Source organism: Penaeus monodon, chromosome 1 (genome assembly GCF_015228065.2).
Source record: "Penaeus monodon isolate SGIC_2016 chromosome 1, NSTDA_Pmon_1, whole genome shotgun sequence".
Classification (NCBI taxonomy): Eukaryota; Metazoa; Arthropoda; class Malacostraca; order Decapoda; family Penaeidae; genus Penaeus; species Penaeus monodon.
Window position 1 is genome coordinate 42,922,978 of NC_051386.1, and position 5,483 is coordinate 42,928,460.

Sequence of the window (5,483 nt, forward strand, 5' to 3'; positions counted from 1 at the left end):
TAGCGCGTGCACGAGTTTAGCTGGATTTAAAAATGGGAGAAACAGGAGGCAAGGAATGTAATAAATTTCGTAAAATAGAAACACGAAAATGCTGAGAACGCCCCAAGGTCTCAATTCATGTTTAGAATTACATCGTGTATTACATACATACATACAATGTATAAACGTGCTTTTGTGTGTGTGTGTATATATACATACATATATATATATATATATATATATATATATATATATATATATATATATATATATATAATTAAAATATCATTACATATATAAAATTATATATATAATAATGATTATATATATATATATATATATATATATATATATATATATATATATATCTTTCTCTTTTCTTTTTAACGGTAGGTTCATGTCTGAGCCGCCGTGGTCACAGCATGATACTTAATTGTAGTTTTCATGTTGTGATGCTCTTGGAGTGAGTGCGTGGTAGGGTCCCCAGTTCCTTTCCACGGAGAGTGCCGGTGTTACTTTTTTTTTAGGTAATCATTCTCAGTATTTTTTTATCCGGGCTTGGGACCAGCACTGACTTGGGCTGGCTTGGCCACCCAGTGGCTAGGTAGGCAATCGAGGTGAAGTTCCTTGCCCAAGGGAACAACGCGCCGGCCGGTGACTCGAACCCTCGAACTCAGATTGCCGTTGTGACAGTCTTGAGTCCGATACTCTAACCATTCGGCCACCGCGGCCTTGACGATCATGGGCTTTCCATGATTTTTCTTGGCAATTTAGAGCGGTGGTTTGCCACTGCCTTCCGCCGGTGTTTTTTTTTTTTTTTTTTTTTTTTTTTGAGTCACCATCTCTATTTACCCGGCACTGACTTGAGCTGGCTTGGCCACCCAGTGGCTAGGCAGGCAATCGAGGTGAAGTTCCTTGCCCAAGGGAAACAACGCGCCGGCCGGTGACTCGAACCCTCGAATGTGTGTATATATGTATATATATATATATATATATATATATATATATATATATATATATGTATATATATATATATGTATATATATATAAATATATAACACAATTATAATATATATATATATTATATATATAATATATATATTATATATATATATATATATATATATATATATATATATGTATATATATATATATATATACATATATATATATATATATATACATATATATATAAGCCATCTCTCACCCGATGAAAAGCGTAGGAGGAGGTTTTAAGACTTTCACTGAAAATGCTGTCTCCTCTCCTTCCTTCCTTCCTCCAAGATGTTGCAGCTTAAATGCAATATCGAGTTTGCAATTTAGAGATTCAATTAATATATTCCATTGGCATTATATTTTACTAAGAATCGGTTTTCGATATGATTGGAATTATGAAATCGTTCTTGTGAAATGCCGAAGTTCTGTTACGGCAGGAATACAGAACGGATATATATCTACGGCACATGAATATTCATACCTTTATTAAATCAATCATATATCTGTATCTATTATCGGTCTGTCGAGGATGTCTGTCCGTGTGTATAGATATCTGACTGTCTCTCTCTCCATCTATCTATCAGACTATCCATCTATCTCCACCGCTCTGTTTCTCCCTCCATTTCAACTCCTTTCCTCTATTTCATCATCCTTCGTTCTCTCCCTTACCTTTTATCATTATCTTTCTCGTTCTTCTTTCCCTGTCTCCCTTTCTCCCTTCTCTCCCCTCCTCTTCTTTTAATTCCATCCTTTTAACCTCCCCCCCCTTCTTCCTTCCTTCCATCCTCCCTCCCCTACTTTCACCTTGTCATATCTCCATCCCTTTCTCTCTCCTTTCCTCCCTCCCCCTTTATTTCCTTTTCTCCCTCTCTTTCCTCCCTCCCTCACCTCCCCCTTCTTCCCTCCATCCTCACCTCCTCCTCCTCCTCCCCTTACCCCAAATTCCCTTTCCTTCCCTCTTCCTCTTACCTCTCTCCTCCTTCCTACCCTCTCTTCTCTATTTCATCCTCTCCTTCTATCTCCTTCACCTCCCTCCTCCTTCCCTCATCTCATTCCTCCACATTTCATCATCTCCCGCTGTTTCCACCCTCCCTTGTCATCACCCTCCTTCCCTCCCTCCCTCCACTATTTCATGCTCTCCCTTTATTTCCATCCTCTCTCCCTCCCTCCCTCCCATTCTCCCTCCCTCCTTCGCTCCCTACCTCCCTCTCTCCCTCCCTCCCTCCCTCCTTCGCTCCCTCCCTCCCTCCCTCTCTCTCTCACCTCCCTCACCTCCCCCTCCTTCCCTCCCTCCCTCCCCTATTTCATCCTCTCCCTCTATTTCCACCCTCCCTCCCTCCCTGCCCACCCTCCGTGTCAGTCATGATGTCAAGGCGCCGCTCATCATCCAAGGGAGAAAGAAGGCTTTTCGGTGGCCAACTTGACGTGGACACATGGGGGGAGGGGGAGGAGGGAGGGGGGGGAGGGTTTTTACGTGTGTTGCTCTAAGGGATCTTTTCTGCTTATCTCCTTCTTTCTCTTGAGTGTTCTTTGTGTTTTTTTGTTTGTTTGTTTGTTTTTGGTGGAGTGTTCCCTTTCTCTCTTTTGCGTGTTCACTAGGCTCTTTCTTTCTTTCTTTCCCACTCTTTCTTCTATTCTCTCCTCTTAACATCTCTTGCCTTCTCTTCTCTGCTCTTAACATCTCTTCTCTTCTCTTCTCTTCTCTGCTCTTCACTTTTCTTTTCTCTTACATGTTCACTTGGCTCTTTCTTTTATTATTTCTTTCCTACTTTTTCTCTGCTCTTCTCTTCTCTTCTCTTTTTTTCTGCTCTTCTCTTCTCTTCTGACCTCTCTTTCATCGCCTTCTTGTTCCCTGGTGTGTTGTCTTTCTCTGTCCTCTTTCTCGTTTATTTTTTACTTTTCTTTGAGTGTTTTCATTGTTTCTATATCTGAGTCTCCTTCCCGTCTTTGTCTTTCTATATCTATTCATTTAGTTTTACCCTCCCTGTTTTTTTTAACTATTCATCCATCAACGTAAATGTATGTTTCATATTTCTCACATGACATACGATGCTTAATGTCTTAACGCTGCAACAGATGCTCATTGTTCTTGCTCAGCTGCAAAACTTTTTCTTTTAAAATTTGCATATAATTTGAAAATGAAATATCGTGAAATATTTGGAGCTTAAATTTCGCAATGGAAAACTAAAGCTAATGAAATCAACTGGGATCCTTAGCAGTGGTGTAATTGGCTGAAATCAGTCATGCAAGTGGCTTCGGTTTGGCCCATTAAGACAGGTGGGATTGGCGAGACCCGATGGCACAGGTGGGTTTTGCTACGTCCACTAACATAGGTGGAGTTAGACGGAGGAGGTAATGCAGGGTGGACTTTGCGGTCTTCGATGTCGTAGGTTTGTTTTTCATGCGATAAACGTAGGAGAATGCAGTTACGATAAGGAATGTATGGGGGATTTGCGTGGGTTTTACAATACTGGTTGATTGAACGCGATAAAGCTGGTGGATTTAGCCAAGTTCACTTAGTTGGATTTGGCAGGCAGTTAGCATAGATGATTTAAATGGATTTTCCTGCACGAGCGGATTTATGTGGACTTTTAATAAAGGCGACTTTCACTGGCTTCTCTGATCTAGCTTGTTGGTTAACACGTGTACATTTTAGGAGGTTCGCAAGCAATAATGCAGTAAATTTGTCAAGGCGGATTTAAGTTAGTATAACATAAGTTAACTGAATTAGGTTCAGTATGGAAGATAACTGTTTCTGGGTATTTATCTCGTTAACATAACTGGGTTCAACTGAACTTAATAATACGGACACGAACCACCAGGTTAAGGTTAGCAGGAAGGGGTAACACGACATCTCTAACACAAGAAAGTACCATTAGTAAGACACGTGTGAATTTAAATCTATATTATGTAAGATTTAGAGGCCACTAATAAGATTAAGATTACTTAACAAAGATGGCATTAATAAGAAACATAAAAGAGGTACAAGTAATATTAACAAGTCAGATGAATGGGAACAATTAACATAAACAAGATTTTCTAGCTGTGTTTATTACCAACACGGAAATCATTAACAGCAAAAAAAACACTGACCTTATTCCCGTTGATCCAACTCCAAAACGAAAAAGTTGCAACTCATATGCTCTCTCTCTCTCTCTCTCTCTTTCTCTCAGTGTTGCCACGCGAGAGGAGACGACAAGAGACACACCCTCCCCGCACAAGTGTCCCACACACACTGACGGCTGGCGGCGATTCGCATCCACTCTTTGCCTTCGGACCCCGCAAGGACTCCCCTCCTCCCCCTCCCCCTGGTCCCCAACATACCTACCCTTCTCCACTGGTATCCCCCCCCTCACTCCCCTCCCCCTTAATTGCCTACGCACACACCTGCTCTAGATTTAAGCCCCCCCCCCCCCGCCCCCTTTTTTTTCATTAAACATATATTTACTCTGTTTTTTCTCTATCCCCATCGTCATTGTTATCTTTCATTGCATGGGGATGATGGCGATTATTGTTATTAATGCTATAATAATAATAACAGTAGTAATAATAACAATAATAGTACTAACAATAATTTTGTTGAGAATAATAGTAATAATAATAATGATAATGATAATAATAATGATAATGATAATAGTAATAATAATAATAATAATGATAATGATAATAATAATAATAATAATAATAATAACAATAATAATAACAATAATGGTGGTAATAGTAATAATAATAATATAATTATAATCATCATCATAATCATTATCACTACAATTATCATAATCATTCCTGTTACTAGTACAGAGATAAAGAGCAAGAGAAAGCGAGAGAAAACAGGAGACGTAAACAAGGAGCAAAACGATGAAACGGGTCTCCTCTCCCAGCTGGCTTTCCAACTCGCGTCCACAGATGGTACAAGGCATAATCACTTTAGCTGGCTAGTGTGCCTCATATTGAATCAGTGTTGATAGCGTGTTGCAAAGCCATCAACAACCTCCCACCATCCCTAGTACCCCATCCCTTCTTGCAAATGCACTTCAGCGATTAAGGATGAATTTTTATCGGAGTGGAAGCCCGTGCAACTGAGTCTGCACTTTGATGTTGGTTATATCATGAGGATGAGGCATAAGATGGTGCGTTTGAGAGCCTCTCCTTGGTTACTGCTAGATATGAATAGATAAACAAATAAATGAGCACATGAATAAATACACAATTAAATAGATAAGTAGGTATCTGCATCGATAAAGGCAACTTCTTATGGTAGTGTTATGGTAGAGATGACAACGATAAAGAAAAAAGATAATATGTTTATAATGATAAAGTAATAGTAAAATCAGTAATGAGAAATGATAGATTATCCATTCACCAAAGTAAGAAACCAAACAAATTGATAAATATATCAAAAGAAGCATAAACAAAAAATCAAACTGAAACGATCACAAACAAAGACAAAAATAAACAACAACTGATTCGATAACATGCGTTGCTGGAAATTAATCTAGGTGATTAAC

The 5,483-nt window shown here is 39.2% G+C and overlaps 1 protein-coding gene across 1 annotated transcript in view; it reads right to left on the minus strand.

Annotated features, from left to right (window-relative positions):
* LOC119572531 overlaps positions 1-4,223 on the minus strand; it is a 137,710-nt gene extending 133,487 nt beyond the window's left edge. The window contains exon 1 of the mRNA XM_037919640.1: positions 4,069-4,223. The gene's annotated coding sequence lies outside the window, so the exon portion shown is untranslated. The remainder of the gene's footprint in view (positions 1-4,068) is intronic.
* Between the last annotated feature and the right edge of the window lie 1,260 nt (positions 4,224-5,483).